At 35.2% G+C, this 21,838-nt stretch overlaps 1 long non-coding RNA gene across 1 annotated transcript in view; it reads left to right on the top strand.

The window, feature by feature from the left end:
- LOC131803662 (uncharacterized) overlaps positions 1 to 19,318 on the top strand; it is a 65,299-nt gene extending 45,981 nt beyond the window's left edge. The window contains exon 2 of the long non-coding RNA XR_009342711.1: positions 18,441 to 19,318. This is a non-coding gene — a long non-coding RNA (uncharacterized LOC131803662). The remainder of the gene's footprint in view (positions 1 to 18,440) is intronic.
- Positions 19,319 to 21,838: the final 2,520 nt, after the last annotated feature.

Below are 21,838 nucleotides of genomic sequence, written 5' to 3'. Positions count from 1 at the left end.
ACCAGAAGGGGTTCGCAAAAATATTTGGATGTGTGAAATTTAAAGAGAGTTGGATGTTTATTACGCTTTCTTTGAGCTTTTTGTTTTTCAAAATTTTAAAACCCTGTGTGTGTGGAGGAGGTACCAGAAGGAATGATCGGATCACTACCATCTTTGCAACAGATCTTGTTTTCATAGAAATACTGGGATGTGCCAATTTTGAATGGAATCGGATGTTAGTTTCGCTCTTTATGAGTTTCATGGTTATTCAAAATTTTGATCCTTTGTGGAGGAGGAGGAAGTACCAGAAGAAATTTCCCGATCTCTACCATATTTATAACAGATCTTGTGTTAATGGAAACATTGAAATGTAGCAAGTCTGAATGGAATCGGATGTTAATTTCGCATCTTATTAGCTTCATGGATATTCAAAATTTTGACCCTTTGTGGGGGAGATACTAGAAGGGGTGGACCGATACATACTATCTTCACAGCAGATCATGTGATCGTAAAAATATTAGGATGGGTGAAATTTCAAGAGAACCGGATAGTTATTTCAGTTTCTATGATCGTTTTGGTTATTCAAAACTTTCACCCTTTGTGTGGAAGGTACCAGAAGGAATGGACCGATCTCTGCCATCTTTATAACAGATCTTGTGCTGATGAGAATATTGAGATGTACCAAGTCTGAATTGAATCGGATGTAAATTTCGCTCATTATGAGTTTCATGGATATTCAAAATTTTGACCCTTTGTGGGGGAGGTACTTCATGGAGTGGACCGATATTGTCCATTTTTGCACCTGACCTAGCACAAATATAAGAACTTGAGTTTGAGGGATAAAACTTTCGGCAAAATAATCCTCATATATCGTTGAAGAATAGCCAAAATATAAGGATTCCAGGGCAATCTTAATCCGAAGAAGTTAAAAAGCACGAAGTTCGGCCGGGCCGAACTTTGAATACGCTCTACCATTTGGAACGACTTTGGAATTTTTCAAAAAATAAAATCTTTAAAAAATTTTGTTAAAATTTTAAAAATACCGAATATAACCGTTATATTGGGGTCTATACGACGGTGACCCCAACATACATATGCATTGTTTGTCATAAGCCATTATCAATATTCAAATTCGAAACATGAAATAAACGGTGAATAATGTAGCTAAAATTATCAAAATATCGTATATAGGGAGGTACCTTTATATCGGAGCTGTGCGAAGACCTGGACCAGCATAGACAATTTTCTGTCACAGGCTGTAGCATCCATTACGAACTTCAAATAACAAATTTGAAACAATTCCGGTGAATAATGTCGCAAAAATCAACCAAGTACCGAATACCAGGAGGTACCTTTATATGGGGGCTATGCGAAGACGTGGCCCTGCACAGACAATTTTCTGTCTTATGGTTGTAGTAATTCATTTCGAACTTCAAATACCAAATTTTAAACAATTCCGGTGAATAATGTCGTTAAAATCATCAAAATACCGAATATTGGGAGTTACCGTTATATGGGGGCTATGCGAAGACGTGGGCCCACATGACCCATTTACGAACTTAACCTGCCTACTAGAAAAATAAACGTGTCTGCAAAATTTTAGCCTTCTATCTCAATTCGTTCGAAAGATAGCGTGATTACAACAGACAGACAGACAGACGGACAAGCGGACATCGGTAAATCGACTTAGAATTTTTCGCTGATCAAGAGTTCGAGGAGTTACAAACGGAATGGCAAAGTTAATATACCATCCATATTGGTGGAGGGTATAAAAAAATAAGTTCGGCCTGGGCAAACTGTCAATAGCCTCCACCTCCAATGCAGTTAAAGTTTTCAAAATACAAAAAAGTGGATGGCTCCAAAATGGAAATATATATAGACAATTTTCTCCTACAAGTTGTTAGCTATTGCAAGTCGTAAATGCCAAAATTGAAACAATTCCGTGGAAAAATTTGGCTTGGGTACAGTTATTTGGAAATTTAAAACAAATCCAAATTCTATAAAAATGTGACCTAAATCGTAAATATATCAAATATCTGGAGGTACCGTTATATGGGCGCTATAGGAAAACTTGTTCTGCAACCGGAGCTATAACACACTACGAACTACAAATACAAAATTTTAGACAAATCTGTTAGAAAATGTTGTTTAAATCGTCAAAATACCGAATATCCGAAGGTACCGTTGTCTGGATGCTATGGTAAAACCTAGAACCATAAAGACTATGTTTTAGCCACCAGAACCAGTAACAATTTCTCAATAAAAAATTCAGTGGAAAAATGTGACTACAATCATCAAAATACCGAATATGGGGATATATCGGGGGCTATACGAAAACGTCGACCGCATATTTCATTTTAAATACCGACCTAGACACAATGCAAACTATAGTACCAAATTTTAAAGCTCTACGTCAAAAATGTGGAATGTATCGTGATTTCAACAGGCAGACGGACATCGTTAAATCGACTTTTATGCTAATCTTGAATATGTAACAATAATGTTCGTCCTCCACTAATACTCAAATTTTGAAAAATCCTGAATCCCATAAAAATCGATTGCTTCCCAAGTTTTATCAATTTCCGCACGAAGAATGGTAAACTTCACTTTCAGTTGGTCAGAAATACTGTCAAAAGAGATACATGATTTTTTAATTCATTTTACAATTTCAATACAAATTATTATTTGTATTTTCAATCTCCCTGCCAATTTGGAAAACACAATTCCACTGACAAGTTTGAGAGCACTACAACGACGAAAAGTGTGTTTCAAACTTTTCTGATGCACACAAAGAGAACTAAGCGCTGCAAGTCACTTTGCGAGGATTTATAACTTTTAGCTTTTACAACACAATTCAATAAATGTTCAAGGTACGAAGTTACATCAAAATTGTTTTGAAAGTTAGTCGCTCTCTCACTCTCTCTCTCTTTGTTATCAGCATGAAATCCTTTTGGCAAACAATAAACATCAAATGTCAACAGGGGGGAGGTTCATTATTGATTTGTGACGTCAATGGACAAATTGAAGGAGGGCAAAATGATTTGTCTTAAAAATCAAGACAATAGAAAAAAAAAATAATCTTGGAAATGAGGCATAAGAAAAGCAAATACTGGGAAAAAGAAAACTTAAAAATGACGAATATAGAAAATTTCTCCCTTAAAAAATTCTGGAAAAAAAATCTGAAAAGATTTTTTTTTTTTATTTTTATATATTTGAAACCAAAACATTATTAGAATAAATATTCGCTTCACCACATAGGGTATTATGTCTTTGTGCATTTCTTTGTAACAAGGAGAAGGAAGCGACGTAGACTCATAATTACTTTTGAGGATCTTCATTGAAACACTTTCTAATTCGATTTATGCATTTATTCCGTCTGTCCGTCCATGCATCTTTGTGAATAAAATGCAAGTTGTATTTATTATCTGATTTTCCAAACAATATTTGTTTGGCCAAAGAACGAAACCAATTAAAATTGGTGAGAATCGGTTCAAATTTAGATATACCTTCCACATATACATTTCATCCGATTTGGGGTTTTGAGTCCCTCACATGCGTAATATGCACTCCACAAGAATGATATTTGGTACCGGACATAAGATACTGCTCGAAAATACCTCTGTCAAATTTTATGGAGATCGGTTCAAATTAGAATATAACTCGTATATATCTTATCCGATATCGGTTTATTGTGCATCAAGTGGCTAATATCTGCCAAAATGAACCGAATTACGACTGAATTCATCCTAGAAACCAGTACTTTAAATTTGGTGTAAATCGTTTCAGATATAGCCATAGCTCCCATACATATTTTTTATACGATTTGGGGTTTAAATTCCCTAACACGCGTAATATGCATTCCACAGCAATGATATTTTGTATGAATTTTTGTACATCCGACCAAATTCAGTCTAGAAGCAAGTACATCAAATCTGGTGAAAATCTTTTCAAAAATAGCTTTAGCTCCAATGCAACAAAGTCAAACACCATTATTTATACATTTTTTTAAATTTTATTGGATGAAAGCGAAAAATGTCGGAAATAGCACCAAGAAATGTCGGAAATAGCACCAAGAATAGAATAAGTTTAGATTTGTTCGAATTGGTCACCTTGACACGAATTATGGCCTTCAAATGGCCAAAGAAACCGTAACACGCTGCCCGAAAGTTGCTCTGCGGTATTTTGGCCAATTCCCGGCGAAGCAACACTTTGGTACTTTTTAGAGCCAACCTTGCTTTCCAAAATACTCCATGCACAATAGTCCAACGGATTGGTATCCGGAGATTTCGGTGGCCATTGTGCACTAAAAATGAAGCGAGGAATCTCATTTTGTAACCATTCTTGGGTGGTGCGTGCTGAGTGCGATGGTGCTGAGTCCTGTTGAAATGTCCAAGGTCTGCGGCCAAAATGTTTGCGTGCCCAATGCTTAAATACACCCTCAAGAATATTTTCGCGATAATATTCGGCATTTATTCTGATGCCACTGTCAATTAATACGAACGGAGAGCGACCATCGGCTGTTATGGCGGCCCACACCATCATCATGGCCGACGCTTGAGTTCTGGTGGCCAACCAAAGGTGCACATTTCCAGGTAACTTCTTTGGCAAGTAAACACGATCATTTTGTCTGTTTACAAACTGCTGAACAATGAATGTTTTCTCATCGGAGTTATGTTCAGCTCACGAGCCATTTTTCGGCCACTGCGACGCTTCTTTACTTTTCGAACCATTTCTGCTGATGTTGCTGTTTTCTTCCGTCCACTTCCTTGACGTCGGGCTACGCTACCAGAATCACGGTAACGAGCGATGGCACGAGACACAAAAGATTTATTCACATTTAAATGCTGGAGTGCTCTAACGATAGCCACTTGTGGCTTTCCAGCCAAATATAAAGAAATCCCACTATCACGCTTGAATTCCATGACGAATAACTTTTTTTTCTCGAAAATTATCAACAAAATGCTTCTGTACGCTAGTAAACAATATAATTAGCTGTCACTGGAATAATTTTAACAGCTATATGACTAGTGGCTTACAAATGACAGCAGTCTGAAGTTGGTTGCGGTTTTGTTATCTCAGTCTGTATCTTCAACCGTTTTCGGGTTAATTGTACACCAAATGGCCAATATAATTGTATACCAAATGGGCTAGGGACGCACATTTTCATTTGGTGGAACTCGGTTCCGATATATATTTTTTTAATATAATCCTTCTCGAAGTGATATCATGCAATCTATAGCAATATTATTTGGTATAAAAGATAAAAAAGTCTCGGTCAAAATTAGAGAAAGTCGATTCAGAATTGGATATGCCTGCCTTGTTGATAGCTGGTATGACCTAATTGAAATAAATTATTTTGTTACGGGAACTCTACTAAACATACATCGTGGTGTAGGGGGGGCCTACTATATAATAGCCCGCCCTACTTTTGACCTTTCCTTACTTTTATCCATTTTTATTACCCTATGAGAAGTTGATCACATTGTATCGCCAAGGCATATATTTACAGTCCTCAACATTATCTAAACACCATAAATAAAATTCAAATAGTTTCCTACCCCTAACACCTACTCCCACCAGTGGACATTCCTCGAATCACTCAACCACTCACATTTCTGCTCCCTCTGGGCAATTATTCCGAAGTGCTATATATGTTTATGCATTCCACTTATACGTTTCTATTTCCTTCCGTAATGGCCATTGCAATTTCCGTTTTATGTTCAACATAAGTGTGAATGCATGTCCGCACACGAACGCATTATTCAATGAAAGGGGGGAGGGGGCAACGGATATAGAAATCATCAGGAATTTTGCATTTCAAACATTTCACACTCTCCTACTTCGTTCCTCGCCCTTAGTGTTGTTGGTATTCATTTGTAGGGGCTATTTTGTAATGGATTTTATTGTAAACTAATATCTTGGTTGTTTATTCCGCTCTTCCTTTGTTGTTGTGTACGCACCACAACTCCAACGGATGTCCTTCAAGCCAATTGGCCGGCCATTTGTTCTCATTTTCTAAATCGAACATCAAAAGTGTTGACTTTAAGGCTTAGGCATTACATTAACGCTAACGATTGCGATCGAAACGAAATTAGTTTCGAGTGCACAATGGGGTAGAGCAGAGCAAAGTAAGAAAATAAAGGTTCAATTTTCTAAAGGATCCTATTTCAACTACAAATGCAGGGTATTCCAACAAGGGGCGTAATTTAGAATAATCCGATATTTCGGCGGAACTCAATGCTCGCAATTCCATCAATGAATTTTTATACCCTTAGCCATATGGCTACAAAGGGTATATATCATTTAATACGGCCAAAACGTGCCTCATCGAAATAACTGTATAAACCCTTAGTCTCTTTGGAACAAATCCGTTTCAGGACATTTTGAATCGATCTAGTGATGTCCGTCAATCCGTCCGTCTGTCTGGCTAGCTGGTGCGCACGATAACTCTCGAAGGGAGTATCCGATTTTGTCCAAGCTTGGTACATCGTAATATTTTTGTCAAACTTGGATCGAGTTCGGTGATAGGCAATATCGGTCCACTCCTTCTGGTACCTTTCCCACAAAATGTTGAAATTTTCAAAGAAAATAATTTACTGCACAGAAAGAGAAAAGATAATCCGATTTTGCTTCCACTTTGCATATCCTAATATTTGCATAAATGCAAGGTCAGGTGCGAAAATGGACAATATCGGCCCACTCCATCAATACTTCCCCCACAAACGGTCAACATTTTGAATAATTACAACTCTTATAAAATGTGATGTTAAAGTCCGATCGTCTTCAAAATTTCACGCATCCAAATATTTTTATCAACTCAAGGTCTGGTGTAAAGATGGAATTTTTCGGTCCGCTCTTCCTGGTACCCCCACCCCTCACAAAAGGTCGAAATTTTCAAAAAATATATTTTGCACAGAAATAGATGGGATAACCCGATTTTCTTTCAACTTTGAATATCCTAATATTTGCGTCAGTGCTACGTCAGGTGCGAAAATGGCCAATATTGGTCCCCTCCATCAAGTACCTCCCCCACAAACGGTCAAAATTTTGAATAATTACAACTCTTATAAAATGTGATGTAAGAGTTCGATTGTCTTCAAATTTCACACATCCCATTATTTTTATCAACCCAAGGTCTGGTGTTAAGATGGAATATATGGGTCCACTCCTTCTGGTACCTCGCCCACAAAAGGTCGAAATTTTGAATATTTATTAAGCTCATATAACGCGAAATTACCATCCGATTCCATTTAGACTTGGCACATATGAATATTTCCATCAACAAAAGATATGTTATAGTGATGGTAGAGATCGGACTACTCCTTCTGGTACCTCCCCTACAAAGCGTAAAAAAATTGAATAACCAAAACGATCATAAATTCAAAAAAAAAAAAAAAACATCCAGTTCTCTTCAAATTAGACATATCACAATATTTTTATTAGCCCAAGGTCTGATGTGAAGATGGGATATATCGGTCTACCCCTTCTGGTGTCTCACCTACAAATGAGCACAATTTTCAATGCTTTTATCTTTACAACTTGCTATGTCCAAATATTGCTTTCAACCAGAAACCTGAGATGAATATGGAATTTATGGTTTCGCATAAAATTGGATATAAATGTTCGAATACCATACCAATGTTTTTACTGTATTAGATGAAGTATGAAAATGGAATACTTCCGTCGACTATATTTGGTACCTCACGCACATTTAAACATTTTCTAAAAATATCAGATATTTCATATAAAGTGAAGGAAGTAGCCGATATAGTCCAAAGCTGGCAAGTCGCAATATTTATATCATATTTATTTAGGACCGATACGAAATGGGCCATATTGGCTTCGGAACCTACTCCATAGAAGGTCAACAATTGAAATAATCATAACAGAAGTCAAAATATATTTAAAAAATCGAACATTGGCTGAGGATATACATCTGTCGGAAAACCCGACTGATACTTTTTAACTAGTTTAATTCGACAGCAATAACTCGAATCGATCAATCGAAAACTCAAAATATTCATAAATGGAACAAACATTAAAGTGGACTTTTCCTTCTGGAATCATACACCATTATTCGACATCTAGAAATTTTTTAAATAACTGGAAACCTTCTCTGCAATATATTTTTAGTAAAAGATTTATTAAATAAAGACAATTCTTGGCTAATGTTCATAACGTAAAGTGTCTTTGTTTTTTATGACAGAAAACCTTGAAACAGAAATCAGAACTGCCATTTGAGATACAATGTTCTCATTACAAAAGCTTCTAGCCTATCTTAATGCGTTGTGTTAGATTTTATTGATTTTGTCTTAGGTTCACAGTTGAGTGATGTCAATAAATGTTTATTCCTCACAGCGCCTATATGTATGCTTTTAATGTAGCTATATTTTGTCGCTGCTGAAAGTTGACATTGTTAATAACAATCTATCAAATCTTAAGTATTTAGTTAGCCATTAAGCCATATCTACGGTGACAGTAAAGAAGCGTGTGTATTGTTGTTTGTAAATAAATTGTTGGAACGACAAAGTAAAGCGAGAACATAGATATACATTTTTAAAACTTTTAATAAAACAAAAATATAAAATATTTACGTCAGAATGGATATCTGTACATACATTACACTGGCCGACAAAACTCAATTTTTCCATAATTGCAGGGAAAAATCAGATTATAAAAGTAGAGCTAAACATAGGAGATACGTTTATCGTAGTATTGAAAATTTTCATTACAAAGTAACCGAAATAGAGGGGCAAGGACAAGTTTCCCCCTTTTCCACATTTTCTACAGATAAAAATGCAAGGACTAATTTTTTTTGGACCTTTTTTGGTAAAATAAATTCCCCTTGCACAAGATCATAGCAAGTCGAAATCTAATAAAAGAATAAAGTGACTTAGCGACTCATCAACGTCCAGACGAAACGGCTGAAGCCAGAATTTTGAAATTTTGTTTGAATCTAGGGCCAAAATTGTCAGATAAGACTGAATTTTTGGAAAATCGCACTAGCACGGTACAAAAGCACTAAAAGGTATTAAATATTATATCCTTTGTATTAGAGGTAGGAAATTTGCAAGGGTAGAAAATTCGCACTATAAATGTACTAAAATGTAAAATATTTGGTACAATTTCGTATCATGTGAAAGATTAGAGCTAAAAACTTGAAATTTGGATTGAGAATCGAGGCTGAGGAGTAGGGTCTATGTAGTTTTGGCAGTGTGTATTCATGTATACGAAAAGTACTAAACGGTACTAAATTTGGTACGATTTGAATTTGGAAGAACGTATGGAGCATGAGTTCTGAAAATTGAAATTAAAATTACTTGAATTGTGATATGGGGGCAATTTTCGAAATTTGTACTTTTGTGCAGGAAAAGTGCTATGTGGTACTAAATTTTGTACAATATATATTTTGGTGAACCCATAGAGCTGGAATTCTGAAATTTGGAAGTAATATTACTACAGCATTGTTAGACGGTGGGTTATTTTGGAAATGCTTATTAAATGGTACTAAATTTGGTACAATTTGGATTTGGGTAAACTTATAGATAGGAATCCCGAAATTTGGAATAAGGATTACTGTTGGAGTGTAGGAAGTACTCACGAGTACTACATAGTTCTAAATTTGGTATAATTTATATTTGGGCGAATCAAAGGGGGTGGAATCCGGAAATGTAGAATGTAGTTTTGGAAATTCGTATTTATGTACACAAAGTGGTACTAAATTTGGTACAATTTGGATTTTGGGTGAACCGATAGAGGCGGAATTCCCAAATTGGGAATAAAGATTACTGTTGGAGTGTAGGATGTTTTGGAAATCCGTACTTATGAGTACTACATGGTACTAAATTTGGTACAATTTGTATTTGGGCGAACCGAAGGGGGTAAAACCTAAAAAGTGGAATTTGGAGTACTGTGTGAGTGTAAGATTGGGATATGGAGGTAGTTTTGGAAATTCGTACTTATGTGTTCTAAATGGTACTAAATTTGGTACAATTTTGATTTGGGTAAATGGAGCTGGAGTCCTGAAATTTGGAAACAAGTACTACATAAGTACAAAAGGTAATAAATAGTACAAAATTTATTATTGTTCGTACGGATAGAGTTGGATTTCTGAATTTTAATTGGTGCGTAGGCATGTGAAAAAGTTGGATTTTATTTTTGAATTAAAAGTTTACGGAAAGTACTAAAATTGAATGTTTTGTTTCGGACAAACGGAATAAGCTAGAAAGAAATTACTGGTGGAGTGCAGGATAGATGTACCAAAGGGTTATTGGAAATAAATGTAATACATATTTGGTACAGTTTTATATTGGGTGAACAGATAATACTTTAAATCTGAAAATTGGTTTAGCGGCGAATGTGCAGCCTGAACATATGGAGGTGGTTTCGGAAATGTGTACTATAATTGTTCGCAAAGTACTAAGTGATACTAAATTGGGTATTGAGTAAAGGGATAGAACTGGAATCCTCAAATGTGATATGGATGTCGATGCTGGTATCTGGGATTGATATATGGAGGTTATTTTGAATATAGTACACATTTGTTCGAATAGTACTAAGTTGTACAAAATTTGGTATTGGGTAAAGGGCTGGAAACCTCAAATTTTTCATTCTTTATTCCTTAAGTTTTAGCAGAGCTAATTTTTTAAAGAAAGCTTCAAGGGGCTTTTTTCAGCGGATTTTAAAAGAATTTCAGGAACTATTCGAAATGTTGTTGTAACTTCAAGGATGTTTTTAATAATATTTTAAGAACTTTGCAGCTGAAAATAGTTTTTTGAAGGACAAAAATCCAGGATTTTGAAATAATAATTGTTTCCATTTGTTTTTCACGCCATCTCTAAGTTACGCTATCATCCAATTTCTTATGAAACAAATCCAATTTTTCGCATCCATTATCATTATGAAATTTAAAAATTACATTTTTGCAAATTCCTGTATTGTATCGTACCTCTCATTCACCTCCTTTCGCCTTTCTCCGACCACAGACCATTTGTTTTAATTATGGACACAATTTTATGCCATACTTTTTCGTTGGAAAGTAATATCTTGCTGCCATTTGTAACCACAAATTATAAAACAAGAACAGCAACGACAACAACAAGTACAACAAACACCACAGCACTATATAATGGTGGTTTGTATTTCATGAGAACCTAATACCATTCCCAGAGCACAGCAGCAGCTATTAGTGACCCCCTTTTTTTCCCAGGCAGTTGGTTAACAATTATTCTCGACACTGGCTGGCTGGTTCGCTGCCTGGCTGTGTTTACTAGCCCGACTATATCAGTGAAAATAAACCCATACACTCACACATCGACAGTCATTCCAGCTGACTGAAATGTCATTGACACTGTTTATTTTACAATATGCAAAAAGAAAGGAAAACAAAAACAATAGTTGTTTTTGTTGTCGTTGTTTGTAGTTTCACTAACCAGCGATAGAAATCGCGGGTAGGAAGGCTACGTGGCTCATTCCTACTTCACCCGAGTTGTGGGTGGACATCCTGGCGCTTGTATTTCTGCCCATTTTTATATAGATGTAATTTTTTTCCTCCAAATGTTTGCTGATATTCATTCTCACTCAGTACACAGCGCGAACCGAACCAGATCCGACCCGACCAGCAGGACTGGCCAAAATCGATTTGTGAAACTGTAAACAGCTAAATGTGTGTAACGCTGTAACCGTAACTATTATAAATACCATAAATTAATTAAATGGGCAATCAGAGGAAAAATGGAGACGAAGACGAAGGAGTCAAGTGTTTATGGATCGAAATATTCGTGGCTGGCCGGGGAAATGGTATTCGTTTTTTGGTAAATAACAACAACAACAATTCCATGGAATCCATATCAGAAACTCTTCAACTTGTTAGGTTGACTAATGGGAAATGGAGATGTTGTTGATTAGATTCACAGCAATTGCCTAAAGCTCAGCATTAAGTAAAGGAAATCACTTCGGGTGTAATTTGAAGAGCCAGAGAGGAGAACATTAATCACAGATGAGGGGAGAGGAAATTTTATTTTGGGAAATAAATGAATTTTCAAACAATATTTTTGCAAAGAAATCAAAAATATTTTTTTAAGGACTTCTAAAGATGCAAACGTGGATTTTTAAAGAATATTTTTCAAGGACTTCTAGAGTCAGAAACGTGGATTTTTAAAGAATATTTTTCAAAGACTTCTAGACTTAGAAACGTGGATTTTCAAAGAATATTTTTTCAAGGACTTCTTGACTTAAAAAAGTGGATTTTTAAAGAATATTTTTTCAAGGACTTCAAGAGCAGCAAACGTGGATTTTTAAAGAATATTTTTTCAAGGACTTCTAGAGCAGCAAACGTGGATTTTTAACGAATATTTTTTCAAGGACTTCTGGATTTTTAAAGAATATTTTTTCAAGGACTTCTAGAGCAGCAAACGTGGATTTTTAAAGAATATTTTTTTCAAGGACTTCTAGAGTCAGAAACGTGGATTTTTGAAGAATATTTTTTCAAGGACTTTTAGAGTCAGAAACCTGGATTTTTAAAGAATATTTTTTCAAGGACTTCTGGAGCAGCAAACGTGGATTTTTAAAGAATATTTTTTCAAGGACTTCTAGAGCAGCAAACGTGGATTTTTAAAGAATATTTTTTCAAGAACTTCTAGAACAGCAAACGTGGATTTTTAAAGAATATTTTTTCAAGAACTTCTAGAACAGCAAACGTGGATTTTTAAAGAATATTTTTCAAGGACTTCTAGGTCTAACAGAGCAAAAAACGTGGATTTTTAAAGAATATTTTTTCAAGGACTTCTAGAGCAGCAAACGTGGATTTTTAAAGAATATTTTTTCAAGGACTTCTAGAGCAGCAAACGTGGATTTTTAAAGAATATTTTTCAAGGACTTCTAGGTCTAACAGAGCAAAAACGTGGATTTTTAAAGAATATTTTTTCAAGGACTTCTAGAGCAGCAAACGTGGATTTTTAAAGAATATTTTTCAAGGACTTCTAGGTCTAACAGAGCAAAAAACGTGGATTTTTAAAGAATATTTTTTCAAGGACTTCTAGAGCAGCAAACGTGGATTTTTAAAGAATATTTTTTCAAGGACTTCTAGAGCAGCAAACGTGGATTTTTAAAGAATATTTTTCAAGGACTTCTAGGTCTAACAGAGCAAAAAACGTGGATTTTTAAAGAATATTTTTTCAAGGACTTCTAGAGCAGCAAACGTGGATTTTTAAAGAATATTTTTTCAAGGACTTCTAGAGCAGCAAACGTGGATTTTTAAAGAATATTTTTTCAAGGACTTCTAGAGCAGCAAACGTGGATTTTTAAAGAATATTTTTTCAAGGACTTCTAGAGCAGCAAACGTGGATTTTTAAAGAATATTTTTCAAGGACTTCTAGAGCAGCAAACGTGGATTTTTAAAGAATATTTTTTCAAGGACTTCTAGAGCAGCAAACGTGGATTTTTAAAGAATATTTTTTCAAGGACTTCTGGCTTTTTAAAGAATATTTTTTCAAGGACTTCTAGAGTCAGAAACGTGGATTTTTAAAGAATATTTTTTTCAAGGACTTCTAGAGTCAGAAACGTGGATTTTTGAAGAATATTTTTTCAAGGACTTTTAGAGTCAGAAACCTGGATTTTTAAAGAATATTTTTTCAAGGACTTCTAGAGTCAGAAACGTGGATTCTTAAAGAATATTTTTTCAAGGACTTCTAGAGCAGCAAACGTGGATTTTTAAAGAATATTTTTTCAAGGACTTCTAGAGCAGCAAACGTGGATTTTTAAAGAATATTTTTTCAAGAACTTCTAGAACAGCAAACGTGGATTTTTAAAGAATATTTTTTCAAGGACTTCTAGAGTCAGAAACGTGGATTTTCAAGGAAACAAGGACTATCTGGACGTGAAATAGATAAAATAGTTTTTTAAAAATATTTTTGTAGGATCACAATATACATACATCTGCCAGCAAAACCGACTGATACTTTTTAACATGTTTTCAATAATGTTTTTTTACCACCATTAGGACGTAGATTTTTTTCAAAAATTTTTAACATAAGATCTGTTGGTCGCCCAAAAGACAAACAGTTTGAAGACAACTAAAAGTTATTTTCTTGGTTTTCTCATAGTAGACCAGAAGTTCTTCCCTCATAGAATGGCAGAATGTCTTCTCCCAAAATGACTTAGATTTTTTAAATATTTTTAAGGCCTCTTTAAAGATTTATTTGAAGAAACAATTGGATATAAAATATATATATATTTTCATTACCATCATATGTTTCCTATCTCTAACAATTTCATGACATACTATTGTTAAAATACTCCTTATCATTTTACTAATGGACACACCCTTTTAATTGAGGTGTTTTTCATATGTGTGTGTGGGTTGTGAGCTTAATAATTGCAAAAAGCTGCTTATACATATACATACGTGGGCAGACACACCTTTGTCATAGTCATATAAATATTTGTATGTATGTACGGAATAAGAAGATTTTTTTCTCATCTTGACAGGACTATTGTAAATTACTTTATTGTTATGCAAATCTATGGCGTGTCAGGATACACACCCATGTGTATGAAGTACGAAATGTTGATATTGTGGTAATGTAAATTATATAAAAAAATATCTCATAATTAAAAAATCCGCAATTAATAAAAGGGATAATACATTTTTTCTGTTTAATTAAACTTCATTATAATTATGATGACCATTAAGGTGGTGATTTTTTTAATTAATTCTCATACTCCATCTAATAGAGAAAAAAATATTGATATGGGCAAAATTACAAGAAAATCGAACATTTATATCCAGTTTTATGCGAAATCATAAATTCAATATTCATCTCAGGTCTCTGGTTATGAGAAATATTTAGCGAATCGCTGACTTGTTTCGAAACTATAGCAGATAAAAAGATTGAAAATTGTGACCCGTTGTGGGTGAGCTACCGGAGGTGGTTCGCAGATATATATCATCTTCACAACAGATCATGTGTTAGCAAAATGTTTGTATGTGTGAAATTTGAAGAGAGTTGGATGCCTTTTCCGCTTTCTTTGAGTGTTTTGTTTTTCAAAATCTTGAAACCTATGTGGAGGAGGACCGATCTCTACCGTCTTTATAACTGATTTTGTGTTGATGAAAATATTGAGATGTAAAAATCTGAATGGATTCGGATGTAATTTCGTGTTTTATGAGCTTCAAGGATATTCAAAATTTGACCCTTTTGTGAGGAAGGTACCAGAAGGAGTGAACCGTAACATTCCATCTTCACATCAGATCTTTTATTAGTAGAAATAATGAGATGTGTGAAATATGCAGACCCGGATGCTTATTTCGGATTTTATAATCATTTTGGTTTTTCAAAACTTTGACCTTTTGTGGGGGAGGTACCAGAAGGGAAAGTCCGGTTTCTACCATCTTTATAACAGATCTTAAATTGATAAAAATATTGAGATGTGCTAAGTCTGAATGAAATTGGATGTTAATTTGGCCTTTTATGAGCTTCATGAATATTCAATATCTTAAGCCTTTTGTGGAGGAAGTAACAGGAGGAGTGGACCGATATATCACATCTTCACACCAGACCTTGGGTTAATAAAAAATATTCCGATGTGTGTAATTTGAAGGCAATCTAATGATTACATCACATTTTATAAAAGTTTAAATTATGAGCAATTTTGACTCTTTGTGTGGGAAGTACTTGACGGAGTAGACCTATATTGTCCATTTTCGCAACTGACCTACCCCTGATGCAAATATTAGGATTCGCAAAGTTGGAACAAGTTCTGGTTATCCTTTCTCTTTCGGTGGAGTAATTTTTTTTTTTTTTTTTTTTTTTGAAAACTTCGGCCTTTTGTGGGGGAGCTACCAGAAGAAGTGTATCGATATTTCCCATCTCCAAACTCGATCTAAATTTAATAATAATATTACGATGCACCAAGTGTGGACCAAATCGGATACTCCCTTCGCGAGTTATCGTGAAGCGATGGAATTCAAGCGTGATAGTGTGATTTCTTTATGATTGGCTGGAAAACCACAAGTGGCTATCGCTGGAGCACTCCACAGCATTTAAATGTGAATAAATCTTTTGTGTCTCGTACCATCGGTCGTTACCGTGATACTGGTAGCCCGATGTCATGGAAGTAGACGGCAACATCAGCAGAAATGGCTCGAAAAATTAAAGAAGCAACTTTATCGAAACCCGCATCGCAGTGGCCGAAAAATGGCTCGTGAGCTGAACATATCGCAACATTCCATTCTTCAAATATTGAAAAATGAGCTCGGGATAAAGCCATTACAATTCCAAAAAGTGCAAGAACTTACACCGCAACAGAAAGAAAATAGACTCAAAAGAGCTAAAGAGTTGCTTCGCTTGGCCGAAAGTGATGAACTGCCGAATTTGGTTGTCTCCGCTCCCATGAGAAAACATTCGTTGTCCAGCAGTTTGTAAACAAACAAAATGGGCGTTTTTACTTTCCAAAGATGTCAGGTGAAACTGTGCACCTTCGGTTGGCCACCAGAACTCAAGCGCCAGCCATGGTGATGGTGTGGGTCGCCAAACACATTTTGGCCGCAGACCTTGGACATTTCAACAGGACTCATCGCATCATCGCACTCAGCACGCACTACCCAAGAATAGTTACAAAATGAGGTTCCTCGCTTAATTTCCAGCGCTCAATGGCCACCAAAATCTCCGGATACCAACCCGTTGGACTATTATGTCTGGAGTATTTTGTAAAGCAAGCTTTGCGAAATACCGCAAAGCAACATTCAGGCAGCGTGTTACGGTTTAATTGGCCGTTATTTGTGCCAAAGTTGACCAATTCGAACAAATCTAAACTAATTCAAAAGTTTGATGCTATTTCCGACATTTTTATACCCTCCACCATACTATGGAGGGTATATTATCTTTGTCATTCCGTTTACAACTCCTCGAAATACTCATGTCAGACCCAACAAAGTATATATATTTTTGATCAGCGTAAAATTCTAAGTCGATTTAGCCATGTCCGTCTGTCTGTCTGTCCGTCTGTTGTAATCACGCTATCTTTCGAACGAATTGAGATAGAAGGCTAAATTTTTGCACACATATTATTGTTTTTCCAGTAGGCAGGTTAAGTTCGTAAATGGGCCATAAAGGGTCCACGTTTTCATATAGTCCCCATATAACGGTACCTCCCGATATTCGGTCTTTTGATGATTGTAGCGATATTATTCACCGGAATTTTTTCGAATTTGCTATTTGAATGGATACTACAGCCTAAGACAGAAAACTGTCTGTGCAGGTCCACGTCTTTGTATGGCCCCCATATATAGATACATCCCGATATTCTGTCTTTTAATGATTTTAACGACATTATTCACGGGAATGGTGTAAAATTTGGTAGTTGAAGTTCGAAATGGATACTACAGCCTAAGACAGAAAATTGTCTGTGCAGGTCCACTTCTTCGTATATCCCCCATATAATGGTACCTCCCGATATTCGGTACTTTGATGATTTTAGCGAAATTATTCACCGGAATTGTTTCAAATTTGGTGTTTGAAGTTCGTAATGGATACTACAGCCTAAGACAGAAAACTGTATGGGCAGGTCCACGTCTTCGTATAGCCCCCTATAACGGTACCTCCCTATATTCGGTATTTTGACGATTTTAGGTACAATACTCACCGAAATTATTTGAGATGTCGTGTTTGAAGTTCGTAATGGAAGCTACAGCCTGTGACAGAAAATTGTCTATGCTGGTCCAGGTCTTCGTATAGGCCCCACATACCAGTACCTCCCTATATTCGGTATTTTGACAAGTGTAGGTACAATACCCACCGAAATTGTTTGAGACGCGTATTTGAAGCTCGTCATGGATGCTACAGCCTATGGCAGAAAATTGTCCATGCTGGTTTAGGTCTTCACACAGCTCCGATATAACGCTACCTCCATATATAGGATATTTTCCTGATTTTAGCTACATTATTCACCGTTTATTTCAAGTTTCGAATTTTAATGTAGTAATGACTTATGAAAAACAATGCCCATGTAGGTCTACGTCGTATAGACACCAATATAACGGATATATTCGGTATTTTTAAAATTTTAACAGAATTTTTTAAGGATTATATTTCCTACTTCGTTCCAAATGGTTGAGGGTATTCAAAGTTCGACCCGGCCGAACTTACTGCTTTTTAACTTGTTTGCTTTATTTGAATAAAATTAAAAAAAAATAATTAAAAATTATGGCGTTTGACTCTGTTGCCGTTTTTTTATCTTACCCTGTATACCCTCTCTATCCATGTGACTAAGCATATATAAAGGGATTATAGGATTATCTTATATAATTTTAGTAAATAAATTAAGCTTAGTTTTGAAACAAAATTGATTAAAAAAAATATATTATTTAATTATAGTAAATAATTGAATATCTTGAATTGTTTATTTATCTGGTATTTATGAAATTTATTAAAATTTATTTTTCGTTTTTTTTTCTATTCCAGATTCAGCGGCTGAAATTCAACAATTACACTCAAATAAAAATCTTAGTTAATTACTTCAAATGAAATTTATATATAAACCAATATATAATATAACTACGGTATATAACATTTAATTAAATAAATTATATAAATTAGTAATATTCGTTAAACTGAAAGCTGTGTTAAAAATATTTTATTAAATAGAAATAATAAACATTCAAAATTCAAAAAAACCAAAATCTTTAAATTTTTAAAGTTAATCATTAAATCTTCCATTAAATGATATTAAAAAAAAACATAAAATACAATACGTTTTCAAATCAAATTATATAACAAAAAATAAAAATATACTCAACAACAAGCCTAAGTAGTGATATTAAAAAATCTCTTTTTTTTCAAAACTTCAATATAATGCCTATATACAAAAAATATATATTTGAAAATCTTTGATAAATAACAAAAACAAAATAGAACATTTTCAAACAAATAGCGTTGTGAACCAAACGAAAAATATCCTTTTTCTTTTTTGTAAATCCATCAAGTGAGAAAGTGGAAACAAGCCTGTCAACCTACCCCCCAATGGCTAGGCAAAAATAATATTCTAAACATAACCTTAACCTTAAACTTGACAACAACAAAGAAAAAGGACAAAACCGAGAAGACAAAAGGAAACAAAAAAAACACAAATCGAAGGCAACCCAGAGAACTGCAAACGTCAGTTGAAAAAAAAAAATAATCTTTTGGGGCCCCGACAACAGTGCACTGCAGTTCACATTCATTGGCTGACGTACAGTACATTTTTGGCCGAGAACCAAAAAAAAAACCGAAGCCCAGTTATCAGCACCCATCCTTTCTAGGCCATCACTGGGCTAGGCAACAATTACATTACCAATCGAAGCGACGACCTTCGCGTGCCGCTGCAAAACTCCAAAAAAAAAAAACAACAACCAACAAAGTTCCACTCTCAACACCTTAAGGACACATTGGAATACATGGAATGCACCTCGACTAGATAACTGCAGCGTGTAGGACAACATCAACTACAACTGGTCGCTACCCTACACAGACCACCTCCCACCCGAAACAAACTGCGAAAAACAGCAAGGTTCATTTGCAACACTTGTTTGCAGTTGGAATTTCTTCCTTCCTTCCTGCCACCTGCCACACAACCAACAACAACATTGCCAAACACTTCGTTTCTGTGAAAATTCCCGCCAAATTTGTAAGTGTGTCTGTGTCTCGCTCGCTCCATGTGCTGCTTGCTGTTCATCTAATGTTCATGCAATGATGATACACCAATAAATCTTGGCAAAGCGTCATGACCGGAAGTACGGTAAGTGTTTCAGTTGGATAATGCAACAAAATCGTTATATGCAAACTATTTACGCCCTCCCCCTAGGGCAATAAGTCCGCCAAACATGAGTTGAACAAATTGTTTGGGAATTTTGTAGACACATGTTGTAATATGGAGGTTCCCATTGCAAACTAACAAATGGTAGGAAATATCGAAAAAAAGTTTTCAATTTTCAGAGGAGAAAATATTTGCAAAAAATGCTACAAAAAATAGAGAGAACTTACTGCAGTCTACAAAGGATCCAATCTTCGACATAAAGGTGAAGCGACAATTGGAGAGCTGTAAGTGGTCTTCAGACCCAAGAAATCCCGTAATATATGGAAATGTGGAAAATTTAAACCTTTTTTAAGGGTCCATCAAGTGTCCGCTACATCGTCAGAGAAAAGTGCCCCTGAACATTTTAGATTCGTTCCAACAGTGCGTGTTCCTATAAGAACTCAAAATACACAATTTGTTTAGCTTGACAACAATTTGGACAATATGGATGGACAATATCGGCCCACTCCCCTCCCCTACCTCCCCAAAAAATGGTTAAAATTTTGAATAATTACAACCCTCATAAAATGTGATGTACGAGTCCGATCGTCTTCAAATTTCACACACCCGAATATTTATATTAACCCAAGGTCTGGTGTTAAGATGGTCGGTTTACTACTTCCGGTACCTCCCCCACACAAGGTAGAAATTAAAAAAAAACACAAAATATATATTTTTTTCTGAACACAAAAAGAGGTAATAACCCGGTTTTGCTTCAACTTTGCAAATCCTACATTGGCTGAGGATATACATCTGTCGGAAAATGCTTTCCTATTACACCAAAAATTAATCTTTTTTTATTTTGAAGCTCACCGCAGACAATGGACCCACATCCAAATGTTCTATTCAAACCTATTTCAACGTCTTCAAATGTGAACGCTAGAAACCAACCTTGACATCTATATCAAAATTCAAGAGTTCAGTTATATTCCTTCATCTAATATCAAACTTAATGCTATTTAGTACTTACGTACGCATTACCAAAACCACTTCCATATCTCAATCCTAGATACCGACAAAGATAGGATTTCAGCTCTATCCCTTCACCGAATACCCAATTAAGAACGACAACTAAAGTACGTATATCCAAAACTAACTCCTTCTCTCAACCACAGACAGACACAGACAGTGACATCCAGATCAAATTTTAGGATTTCTGCTCTATTCCTTCAACCAATACCAAATGTAGTACCATTTAGTTCTTTTCGTACAGTTAAAGTACACGTTTCCAAAACCAGCTCCATTCTTCAATATCAATTACCAACAGCGACCTTCATACTAAATTTAAGAATTTCACTACCAGTTCTTAATTCCAGATACCAACAGAGACCTCAATATAAAACTTGTGTATTCCAGCTTTATTCCTCCATCCACTACCAAATTTAGTACCATTTGTATTTTTCGTACAAATATAGGACTTTTTCCCAAACAGCTGCCGAAGCTCAAACACAGATACAATCAGTAATCTAAATATAAAATTTTAGAATTTAATATCTATTCCTTCACCCAATATCCCATACAATACCACTTGGTAGTATTCAAATAATTATATTACTTATTTCCAAAACTACCTTCATATCTCAACTATCGACACAAACAATGGAATCTGTATCACATTTCAGGACTTCAGCTCTATTCCTTCTCCCAACAGAGACCTCTATATCAAATTTTGATCCCTTCATCCAACACACATTTTAGTACCACTTAGTACTTTTCGAACAATTATAATACACATTCTCAAAACCACATCCATAAAGTATCAACAGCCACCAAGAGGGACATCCATATCAAATTTCGGGATTCCAGCTCTACTTCTCCACTTAATATCAATTTTAGTACCATTTAGTACTTTTCGTACAAAAATGTGGCGCATTTTCAAACCTCCGCCAAATTTCCAAATCATATACCATCAGTAATCTAAATAACAACTTCAGAATTTTATCTCTATGCCTTCATACAAAATTAAGTACCCTTTAGTACTTTTCGTACAATTATAGTACACATTTCCGAACCACCTCCACATGTCCAC

This window comes from Musca domestica, unplaced genomic scaffold (genome assembly GCF_030504385.1).
Source record: "Musca domestica strain aabys unplaced genomic scaffold, Musca_domestica.polishedcontigs.V.1.1 314, whole genome shotgun sequence".
Taxonomy (NCBI): Eukaryota; Metazoa; Arthropoda; class Insecta; order Diptera; family Muscidae; genus Musca; species Musca domestica.
This window is presented reverse-complemented; position numbering and strand designations above follow the sequence as displayed.